Raw genomic sequence first — 11,440 nt, 5'->3', positions numbered from 1 at the left:
GAGGTGGTGTTGGGTTGATGGTTGGACCTAAGAGTTCTTTTTTCCACCCTTAATCATCCCATGATCCCAAGAAAGCTGCGGAGAAGCCGATGCCAAGCGCGAGTGCAGCCGAGAGCGATGGAACCATCTCCTAAACCTTGCCAAAAAAAAGAAAAAGCCTCCTATTAATCAATTCTTTATTAAGACAAGAATTCCAGCTCCTAAGGAGCTGTCACTCAGGCAGCAGCAGGGCTTGCTGGGACGTGCAGGTGGGCAGCAGGGGTGTGGGTAAACAGGATATTCCCTGCAGGGAGCATTTGCATCTCCATCCCCCAGCAGCAGGAAAAAGGAGGATTCCTGGAGCACAGCATTTTCCACCCTCTGATAGGGAGAGAAGGAGAGAGCCCCAGGCTCTGCTTTTCCTGTTATGTCAGCAAAGTTTTGTGTGTTTTTCAAGTTTTTAATTTTTTTTTTTTTTCCATTTCTCTCAGACGTTCTGGATTTTATTTTATTTTATTTTTTGGGGGTTGATTTAGTCCATCATCAGAGGGTACCACACCTACTGATTGGGGTTTTCACACTGGCTTCAGGGGGTGTGGGATTTATGTGCCTGGCTTGTGCACGTGCATCAGCCCCAGCTGATTTTCACACTGCTTGTGAACTCCTCACTGGTGACAAAGGATTCCCACCAAAGGCATCAGCAAAGCTCTGGGTGATGGAGGAAATGACACTGAACAGAAAACTTGGAAGCTGAAATCCCAGGGCACAAGAACAACTCTGTGTACATCCTCCTTTCTTTCCTGTACCACTGGTTAGGGAGTGACTTCACAGGGCATAAGCAGCATCAGGGAGCTCTGGGCAAATCTCTTTTCTCTTCTCTTCTCTTCTCTTCTCTTCTCTTCTCTTCTCTTCTCTTCTCTTCTCTCTTCTCTTTTCTCTCTTCTCTTTCTCTGCTGAAGGCATTGAGATCATGGAACGGCTGAGGTTGGAAGGGACCTTAAGGATCATCTCCTCCAACCCCCCTGCCATGGTCAGGGACACCTCCCACCAGCCCAGGTTGCTCCAAGCCCCATCCAACCTGGGCTGAGACACTGCCAGGGATGGGGCAGCCACAGCTTCTCTGGGAAACCTGGCACAGGGGCTCAACACCCTCACACCAAACTATTTCTTCCTCACATCTCATATCCATCTCCCTCTTGCAGCTGGAAACCCTTCTGCCTCATCCCATCCCTTCAGTCCCTTGTCCCAAGTCCCTCCCCAGCTTTCCTGGAGCCCCTTCAGGCCCTTTAAGGTGCTCTAAATTCTCCCCAGAGCCTTTTCTTGGTTATTATCAGGGGCTGGTGCTGATACTCCAGCTCCACACACCTCCAAATCCTCTGCTCTCAAGGTAGCCAGCTCCAGCAGGATGCTCTCCCACCAAGGGTCTGTGTACCAACTGACCTCCTGCTGCTAATTACTCTTGATATTAGTGCTGCCAAGAGCTTGTAATTAGAAGCAGAAAAAGGAGATAGATAGATAGATAGATAGATAGATAGGTAGATAGATAGATAGATAGATAGATAGATAGATAGATAGATAGATAATAGTTGTGGGGATGGGGTGGGGGGGGGAAGACTGGAAAGCAAGAGATGCTGCAGGTCAGTGGTCAGGCTGGAGAACGTGAGCAACAAGAGACCTCCACAGGCATCATTAATCTGGATCCTTTAATTGGGAGCTTGGAAGAAGCCTTTTCCATCTGTCTTCAAAGAGGGAGAGCCAGAGCTGCCCTGAGGAGGCTGGAGCAGGACAACTGCTGGGCCCTGCCAGGCTGGCATCATCTCTCTCTCAATGATTTCCATCCTCCCTCACTGCCAGCAGCCTCCTGGATGAAGGACACATGTCCCAACATGTCCCAACATATCCCTGACCCCTTCCCTCTCCCTGCTTGCTCAACCCAGCAGCCCCAGGGGAGGCTGAATTTCCATTATTGCTTTCAAGCCTGGCTGCTGGTTCTTATTGCTTTCTGCTGTATCAGCCATCAAAGTCCCCAGGAAAACAGTGAATAGGACACAAATTGCAAATTAGGCTTTAATTAGAAGCTGGCACCTGCTTTCCAACCAAGGCTGACAATGAAGATGTCTCCATGTTGCTATGGCAGGCCAGGAACAGACTCCAGTTGCAGGACCCTTTGAAGACAAATTTACTCAGCACTATAAACTTGTATGCCAAAGTGATTAACACTTTAATGCTAATATCAAGCTGGACCAGCACACACATTGTATTCATTAGGAGGCATCAGTTTTTCAGCTGGGTCTTATCAGGATGCAAATGAGGGGTTGACTTGGTCCTGGGCTGCTCCCTAAAGCACAGCCAAAGGGAATTCAATTAATGGGATTTACATCCCAATGTGGCACACCAGGCTCTGCAGGGCTTGATAAGGTGGCCAGATGAGAGCTGGGCTACCAGCACTGCCCTGACATTCTGCTCCACCTCCTCCCCATCTTCACTGGGCACCCCAAAAACAAAGATGCTTGGTCAAGCCCAAGCCAAACTTCATTCTCCAGACCTCCTCTGTGATGTTCCTGCTGGTGTGGGATATCCCTTCTTCTCCCACCACCCACTGCTGAAGGCATTGAGATCATGGAATGGCTGAGGTTGGAAGGGACCTTAAGGATCATCTCCTCCAACCCCCCTGCCATGGTCAGGGACACCTCCCACCAGCCCAGGTTGCTCCAAGCCCCATCCAACCTGGGCTGAGACACTGCCAGGGATGGGGCAGCCACAGCTTCTCTGGGAAACCTGGCACAGGGGCTCAGCACCCTCACAACAAACTATTTCTTCCTCACATCTCATCTAAACCTTCCTTTCTGTTGAAATCATCCCTCCTCTTCCAATCCCTCCAGGCCCTTGTCCCAAGTCCCTCCAGGTCCAGTTCTGGGGTCCCCAAGGCCAGAAGGAGCTGGAGGTGTTGGAGTGAGTCCAGAGGAGGCCCTGGAGCTGCTGGGAGGGCTGGAGCAGCTCTGCTCTGGAGCCAGGCTGAGAGAGTTGGGGGTGTTGAGGCTGGAGAAGAGAAGCTGCAATGGGGAGACCTTAGAGCACCTTCCAGTGCCTGAAGGGGCTCCAGGAAAGCTGGGGAGGGACTGGGGACAAGGGCAGGGAGGGATGGGATCAGGGGGAAGGGTTTCCAGATGGAAGAGAGATGAGATGTGAGGAAGAAATAGTTTGTTGTGAGGGTGCTGAGCCCCTGTGCCAGGTTTCCCAGAGAAGCTGTGGCTGCCCCATCCCTGGCAGTGTCTCAGCCCAGGCTGGATGGGGCTTGGAGCAACCTCCTCCCCTAGGCAGGGAGGTTGGAACCAGGAGGTCTTTTAGGTCCCTTCCAAGCCAAACCAGCCTGGGATTCCATGGAATCCAGAGTCACCCAAGCACACACCATCCCTCCTGTGCATTTGCAGTCTGGCAAACTATGGCAGAGTTTCCCTGCTGATAAAGCCCTGGATGGGAGAAGGACCATCCATAGGAGCATTCCAGGACTTGGGATATGGAGGGAAGAGTGAAAAACACTGATTTGAGAACACCACAAACCCCATGAAACTTTCCATCTGGTGCCTTAAAAGCCAACAACAACAAAATATCTGAATACATTCAGTTCATGGCCAGGGTTTGAAAATAGAGGGCAGAGAAAACAGTGGCCCACAGGGCAATGGACAACCCAGACCATTTGCTCCTCACCCAGACTCATCCCACCAAGGACTTTGTAGGGCAGTGTGGGGTTCCCAGGGTGTTCCCAGGGCTTGTGGTGAGGTTTTTCAGCAGGGAAAAGTCCCCTTCCTGCAAACCTGATGGGCACCACTTGTCCTTGAGTGGCTGCTGGGGGGAGGCAGCCCAGGGGATGAGTTTGGAGCTTCAGGAAGAGGGGCTCCTTTGGAAATGTGTTATTGTTCCCTTTGTTATTTTCCTGTTAAAAGGGAGACGAATGTCAACTTCCTTTTCCTTATTATTTTTTGGGGGGGGGAGGGGGGAGAGGAAAAAAAAAAAAAAAAAAAAAAAAGACAACCAAGACTGCTGAGCCCAGGGAAGTCCTTCCCACAGCTGCCTCCAGCAATGTGCTCCACAGCACGTGAGCTGCATCCCCCTGAGGTCAGCAGGTCAGGGCTCTTCCCATGAGTATCCATTTCAGAGCCTCCAGAAATCCCCACAAAACAGCAGCTGGAGGGGAACAGGGGCTTGTTTATCCCTGAGCCTGGTAAAATCCCTGGGTGCCCTGGGAGGGAGGAAGGGCTGGGGATGCCCAGGAGCAGCTCCATCTCCTTCTGGGCTTGGGAATGCCCAGAACTGGACCCAGCACTGCAGGGGGGGTCTCACCAGAGCAGAGCAGAGGGGGACAATCCCCTCCATGTCCCTGGTGGCCACACAGCTGGGGATGCAGCCCAGGACATGGTTTACTGGCTCATGTTGAACTTTTCATCACCCAACACCCCCAACTCTCTCAGCCTGGCTCCAGAGCAGAGCTGCTCCAGCCCTCCCAGCAGCTCCAGGGCCTCCTCTGGACTCACTCCAACACCTCCAGCTCCTTCTGGCCTTGGGGACCCCAGAACTGGACCCAGCACTGCAGGGGGGGTCTGACCAGAGCAGAGCAGAGGGGGACAATCCCCTCCTTGGCCCCCTGGCCCTGATGCTGGGGATGCAGCCCAGGACAGGGGGGTTTCTGGGCTCCAGCTCATGTTGAGCTTCTCCTCTCCCAAATCCTTCTCCTCAAAGCTGCTCTCAAACCATTCCCCACCCAGCCCCTGCTTGTGCTTGGGATTCCCCCATCCCAGGTGCAGGACTTTGCTTGGATTTCACCTGGTTCTGATGATTTGATGCTTTCATCAAGCAGCAGCATTAACCACCAAGCCTGCTGGCATGGGATAAAGCTTGTCCCTGGCTCCCCAAAGGGAGAAATAAGGAATCCTCCAAACCCTTCCATCACAGTGACATAATTTCCATTACACCCTGCAACCAGCAGAGATGTAATCACATCACTTGATGGATGGCAGAGGAGGAAGGTGACAATTCCATTATTGACCCACTGAGGCCAGGATGCTCCTAAATATCTCCTCCCTTAGCCAAAGAGGGATGGGGGCTTCATAACAACCCAAGTGCATTTGGAAGGTGCAGGAGGCTTTTCCAAGCCTGTTTCTGGTGGGAGGTAGGGTTCTTTCCAGGGCAGGCAGCCAGCCAGTTGGGCCCCATTTATTTTCAGGCCCCGTTCAAATGCTCCTGTTCTGCCAGGACATGTGGCAGGCACAGAAATTGCAAATGAGGTTGTCACCACCTGCTCCCACACAATGCAAATGACATTAATGCAGGACAAGGGGACACTTCCACCACAGGCAGCTGCTGCCTGACTGCTGGGAGCCCATCAGCTGAGCCCCCCCCCCCCCCCCCAAAGCTCCCCACCAGGCAACAGGGGCTGGGGGAAGAGCATCCCAGCCAGGCAGATTGAGTCCTGTTGGGATCATCCTGCAGGTGGCCCTTTCCTGGGATGGAAAAAATGAATGTTCCCTTGCCCAGGCTAGAAAAACACATCAGAAAAAAAAAAAAAAAAAAAACAAAAAACCAAAAAACAAAACAAAAAAAACCCACCAAGAAACAAACTCAAACATGACATAGTATACAGACAATTGAGACCATTTATGTTGATAAAGAAAAGGACATTGAGGGGCTGGAGTGTGTCCAGAGAAGGGAATGGAGCTGGGGAAGGGTCTGGAGCAGAAGTCTGCCCAGGAGCAGCTGAGGGAGCTGGGGGTGTTGATCCTGGAGCAGAGGAGGCTGAGGGGAGACCTTCTGGCTCTCTGCAAGCCCCTGAGAGGAGGTTGGAGCCAGGGGGGGTCGGGCTCTGCTCCCAAGGAACAAGGGATGGGAGAAGAGGAAAGAGCCTCAAGTTGTGCCAGGGGAGGTTTAGGTTGGAGCTGGGGAAGAATTTCTCCCTGGAAAGGGTTGTCAGGGCCTGGCCCAGGCTGCCCAGGGCAGGGCTGGAGTCCCCATCATCCCTGGAGGGGTTTCAGAGCCCTGGAGATGTGGGGATGAGGGACATGGGGCAGGGGTGGCCTTGGCACTGCTGGGTTAATGGTTGGACTGGATGATTTTAAAAGTCATTTGCAACCAGTTGAGTGATGCTGTGATTCTTTTTGCCAATGAAATTGCTGTTGATGTCAGAGCCATCACAGGGCTGGCTCCTCCAGACCCTGAGTAGCCCATTCAGCACCCAACCATCCTCCCTCAACCCCTACCCATTACCCAGAGCATTCAGATATAATTCAAACCCCTCATTTATGACTGTGCCATGGTCAAGGAAACTTGGAGGGGGGTGGCGTGGGGGTTGGCTAATTCCAGGGAAGAAAACCCCATGCATTTCATGGTCACTCTGGCATTCCCCACCTCCCAGCAAGTTTCAGCCTCCCCTCTTGCAACCCATCCATCCCTCAGCCCCTGGGCTGCCTGCCCAAATTTTTCAAGGCCGGCCAAAGTCCATCAGCAACTTTTCTCCTCCACCTCTTCAAAGAGGCAAAAAAAAAAAAAAAAACCCAGGGTGACCCAGGTCCCCCCGGGGACTGCGCCAGTCACGTGCGGGGCAGAAAAATGCAAAGCTGAGCCCTGATCTGCTGCAGAGCCCGGGTAGTGAGGAAAAGGTTGGGGAGATGCTAACAATCAGGCCTTTTGAAAGGACTTACAAGGGTTTCAAAGTGTTTCCTCCCAACCATGTGATGGCAAATTGTTCGGGAGTAGACGGCTCTTAATTCAAATGCTGGTTGTCATGGGGACGGGATAACACCCCTCCTATTCAAGGATGCCACACAAGAAGCCTACTATTTGCTACAAGAGGCTTTTGAGTTCAAGCTACACTTTCTAAAGAGCACCCCCTCCCCTCAAAAAGAAAGCAAAAAAAAGTTATCAAGAGATTAATATCAGTGTTGACCTTCCCTGGCAAAACAGAACCCAAGGGCCAGCAGGTAGCAAGGCTGGAGGAAGAGCTACGAGGGCAAGGAGGGACAGATGGACATGGGAAGCTGCAGTGTTGATGAGGTCCATCCACTCCTGGAGCTCCTTTTCCATCCCCAAATGTCACTGGCAAGGTCACCTCCTCCTGGTGATGGAGCTGAAAAGCAGCTTGGACACTGCAGAGCTGGAGGAGGGCAGGAGGAGGGCTGGGCTCACACCTGGCACTGATGTTGGCCACAGTTGTCACCAAGGAGCCTGGATTTGGAGCAGCCTCCCATAAGGGTGTCTGTACCAGCCCAATCTGTCTGATGTGCTGAAATGGCACAGGTCCTGCTGGGAGAAGTTCTGGTCTCACCAGTATGATGCAGAGGAGCAGAGGTCTGAGGGTGAAAAAGGCAGCTGGAGGTGCAAGAGGAGGAGGAGAAGGAGAGAGGAAGAAGAAGGAGAAAAGAAGGAGAGAAGGAAAGGAGGAGAGAAGAAGGAGAGAAAAGGAGAGAAAAGGAGAGAAAAGGAGAGAAAAGGAGAGAAAAGGAGAGAAAAGGAGAGAAAGGAGAGAAAGGAGAGAAAGGAGAGAAAGGAGAGAAAGGAGAGAAGAGAAAAGAGAGAAACGGAGAGAAAAGTATGATGCACGGGAACAGAGGTCTGAGTGTGGAAAAGGCAGCTGGAGCTGCAAGAGGAGGAGGAAAAGAAGGAGAGAGAAAGAAGAAGGAGAAAAGAAGGAGAGAAGAAGGAGAGAAGAAGGAGAGAAGAAGGAGAGAAGAAGGAGAGAAGAAGGAGAGAAAAGGAGAGAAAAGGAGAGAAAAGGAGAGAAAAGGAGAGAAAAGGAGAGAAAAGGAGAGAGGGAGAGAAAAGGAGAGAGGAAAGGAGAGGAAAGGAGAGGAAAGGAGAGGAAAGGAGAGAGGAAAGGAGAGAGGAAAGGAGAGGAAAGGAGAGGAAAGGAGAGGAAAGGAGAGGAAAGGAGAGGAAAGGAGAGAAAAGGAGAGAAAAGGAGAGGAGAAGGAGAGGAGAAGGAGAGGAGAAGGAGAGGAGAAGGAGAGGAGAAGGAGAAAAGGAGAGAGAGAAGGAGGAGAGAAGACAGACTGCACATCCCCAGACTCATCCACCAAAGCCACCAACCACCTTGAGCATTGCTCAGACCTCTCCATGGACATTTGTCTCAACCCCCTGTGCAAACAGGACCAAGCCCCCAAGTACCAACCCTCTGCTGATTTCCCTTAACCCCACCTCCCTCCATCCCCTGGCCCCACAAAACCACAGGAGATTCACTGGTTCCTGGTACCACCCAGCAGGGCTGGAGCCCCAGGAGGTGCCAGCAGCACCTGGGACAATGGATTGAAGGAAACCCTGAGAAGATGCTGGATCTGATTTCCTGGTGTCTGCTCATGACAATCTGCTTTAAATTCCTGTGACCCAGAGGGGCACCCAAACCCAGCTCCCATCAGGGAAAAGAGCAGCACCCACCCACCCAAATCAAACCCTGGGGTGGGGGAAATTGCTGAGAGGTGCTGAACCTGGGGGTAAAATCAGTTGCAGCACCAGCATCACTCACCTTCTGCTCAGAGGGGCCACAGGGAATCCTTGGGACCAAGCATGAGATGGGCCCCCAGGAGCTGCTAAAACATGCAAGGAATTTCTGGACCAAACCTGGCAGGCTTTGGGAGCTTTTGGGTGCACTTGGGGTTGCAAACACAGGGCAGACAGTGGTGTCAGGTTTGGTGATGGATCCCTGCATGTGAATAACCAGTGCATGGGGTCACCAAAGTCAGGCAGGCACCAGGGTGGGCTCACGGATGGCTACTAAATCCATGGAGCCCACACGTGGCTCAGGACATCCAGCAGCAGCTGGGAGAGCATTGCTCCATCCCTGCTCAGCCTCTGGGCTCTGCCCTGCACTGGTGCCTGCTGGAAATGGGGTAAAAACCTGGTTCTCCTGCCTGAAAAAACCCTTTTTTGCCTTAGGTGAAGCACAAACCCACAAATCCCCAGGGGACCGGGAGATCCACAGTACCCCCAGTGATGGGTCCTGGCCCAGTGGAGCTGAAGAGATCTCTGAAAGCAAGCAGAGCTTCAGGAGGACAAGGGCTATGGCAGCTTTATTGTTTCCCCTGACAAGGAAGGAGGAAAACCACCACCTTCTTGCGTGGGAGCAGTGCTGAAGGGGGAGAAGCAACTTGCCAGACAGATGATTCATTTCCATCACCACCTCCTCCTCCAGCACTCAGCACCCTCAGAAAAGGAGAACAGGAGGCAAACCTTCTCTTCTCCTTCAGGCTTCTTCTTTGCCTGCAAGAGGAATAAAAAACAGAGGTGCAGCCCAAAACTCATCCCCAGGGAGGATGGGTGATGCTCCCCACACCCAGCACTGATCCAAACATCACCCAACACCCATCAGCATCACCTCAGACCAAAGAGGCAGCACCCCCACGACTGTGATGTCCCCACAGCAGCATAACCAAACCAGGAGGATGGGGGGACAACCCTGCAGCATCCCCCAGCCCCCCAAAATGGGCTCTGCAGCTGCTCCCAATGCAAGTCCCATGCCCTGATGCATCTCCAGCTGCTGGGGGTCAGATGTTAAAGAGGAGAATCTCTCACCCACTTACTGGAACTACTGGAAAAAGCAAGATGAGATGGCATCCATCTCCCAGGAGCTCTACTGCTTGCTCCCACCTTGGGAAAGCAGTCAGGGGCAGCTCGCAGCAAGCCCAAATTCCCTCCTAGGTGGCTGCTGAAAAGCCAGGCTAACCCCACCTGGAGTGCTGTGTCCTGTTCTGGAATCCCCCACAAAAGAAGGACATGGAGCTGTTGGAGTCCTCAAAACAAAACAAAAAAAAACATGCTTGGTTTTAGCAGTGGTTGTCAATATTATCTGCAAATCAGGAAGCAGTGCTCCTGGCCTCATGCTTTAAACACATGTAAATAGAAATATATATGATAGAGAAGGTTGGATTGGAAAGGACCTTGAAGATGATCCAGTTCCCACCCCTGTCATGGTCAGGGACTCCTCCCACCAGCCCAGGTTGCTCCAAGCCCCATCCAACCTGGGCTGAGACTCTGCCAGGGATGGGGCAGCCACAGCTTCTCTGGGAAACCTGGCACAGGGGCTCAGCACCCTCACACCAAACTATTTCTTCCTGATGTCTAAACTAAATCTCCCCTCTTTCAGCTTAAAAACATTCCCCTTCATCCAAACGTTCCAGGTCCTTGTCCCCAGTCCCTCCCCAGCTTTCCTGGAGCCCCTTCAGGCACTGGAAGGTGCTCTAAGGTCTCCCCATTGCAGCTTCTCTTCTCCAGCCTCAACACCCCCAACTCTCTCAGCCTGGCTCCAGAGCAGAGCTGCTCCAGCCCTCCCAGCAGCTCCAGGGCCTCCTCTGGACTCACAGAGTCCTGTGGTTCCATGGGTTCCACATCCATCCTGGCACAGCACGGAGCCCATCACTGGGAGGGGTCCTGCCAGGAACAAGCTCTCCCAGGGGTTCCCCATCACATCCCCAACTCCCAAACCCAACCTCTCCCGTGCCTCTGGGGTGCCCCAACACTTGGTCCCCATTTCTCTCCCTCTTACTCCATCCTACCAAAGGTGTTTGGAGATGGGGGAGCAGGAAAAGCAAAGGAGTAGCCTCCCTTTTCCAGAGGGACTGCTTAACACAAGGGTTTGGGGTTTTTTTTTTTCCTCTATTACCGGGTTATCACTCCCTGTTTTTCTTAATTGAGGTGTTGCACCTCCATCCTCTCCACTTCAAGGCTGACAATAATTAGCACAGCTCAGCTTTATTACCCTCATCAGCTCTCCCCTTCAGGAAGCAGAAGATCAGAGGCATCAGCCAGGAATTGGAAAACCAAACCCCGCCAGCTCCTAACGAGAGAATTAGCACAGAATACATATGTGGCCCTTTAAAGAGAATATTTATTAAAAATACATCAATATGTCACTGCTGGGGCACACAGACAGCTTATTAACCAGAGACACCCCCCTCCTGAGCTGGGGTTTTGTCAGCAGTGGAGATAATCAGGCAGCAGGAGGGTCCCTGATGAAGAGGAGCCTCGGGTTGGAGCCGCGCGTCACCCAGACTGGGGCAAAAAGGGTGATCCTGAAATAGGGATTGAGGCAGGAAAAGGTGAGCCTGTAACATGGATCTGAGGCAGAAGTGTAAGGAAAAAAAAAATCATGCTTGGTTTTAGCAGTGGTCAATATTAACTGCAAATCAGGAAGCAGTGCTCCTGGCCTCGTGCTTTAAATACATGTAAATAGAAATATATATGATAGATTTGGCTTGGAAAGGAACTTGAAAATCATCCAGTCCCTGTTCCCTGCCATGGTCAGGGACACCTCCCACCAGCCCAGGTTGCTCCAAGCCCCATCCAACCTGGGCTGAGACACTGCCAGGGATGGGGCAGCCACAGCTTCTCTGGGAAACCTGGCACAGGGGCTCAGCACCCTCACAACAAACTATTTCTTCCTCACATCTCATCTCTTTTCCATCTGGAAACCCTTCCCCCT

Source organism: Heliangelus exortis, chromosome 5 (assembly GCF_036169615.1).
Source record: "Heliangelus exortis chromosome 5, bHelExo1.hap1, whole genome shotgun sequence".
Classification (NCBI taxonomy): Eukaryota; Metazoa; Chordata; class Aves; order Apodiformes; family Trochilidae; genus Heliangelus; species Heliangelus exortis.
This window is presented reverse-complemented; position numbering follows the sequence as displayed.